This window comes from Buceros rhinoceros, unplaced genomic scaffold (genome assembly GCF_000710305.1).
Source record: "Buceros rhinoceros silvestris isolate BGI_N320 unplaced genomic scaffold, ASM71030v1 scaffold1472, whole genome shotgun sequence".
Lineage (NCBI taxonomy): Eukaryota > Metazoa > Chordata > Aves > Bucerotiformes > Bucerotidae > Buceros > Buceros rhinoceros.
Genome location: NW_010400438.1, coordinates 11146 through 11529, shown reverse-complemented (window position 1 = coordinate 11529; position 384 = coordinate 11146). Strand labels below are relative to the sequence as shown.

The 384-nt window shown below is 57.6% G+C and overlaps 1 protein-coding gene across 1 annotated transcript in view; it reads right to left on the bottom strand.

Annotated features, from left to right (window-relative positions):
- Positions 1-384, bottom strand: part of SCUBE3 (signal peptide, CUB domain, EGF-like 3) — a gene marked incomplete at its 5' end in the record, with an annotated part of 11056 nt that overhangs the window by 5421 nt on the left and 5251 nt on the right. The gene's annotated exons all lie outside the window — the stretch shown is intronic.

Here is a 384-nt window from a genome sequence, read left to right as displayed (position 1 = left end):
GAGGGATCCCTGCGCCCTCCCAGTTCACAGGGGGATTCATTCACGGGGGAGGAGAAGGTGCCAGAGCATGGCATGGGGACACTGGAGCAGTATTGCAACCCCCAGTTCCTCCTTGGGGAGGTGAGATGGGGCTGCTGCAATTTCAGTATTTTTGGGGGCAGCCTGTCCCTGATGAAGGGAGGCTGATGGGTACCAGGGCTTGGCCAGGACATGAAAACAGCTCCGTTAGGGCCATTTGCTGTTGCAAAAGCTCCTGGCCAGCCCCAAACATGGTCGAAAAAGCAACAAGATGACCAAGGGCAGAGGGAGCAGGGCAACACCTTACGGCATTTCCCATCCAAGCCCACATGAGGTGGAAGTGGGGCTCCTGCCACAAGCAGCTTG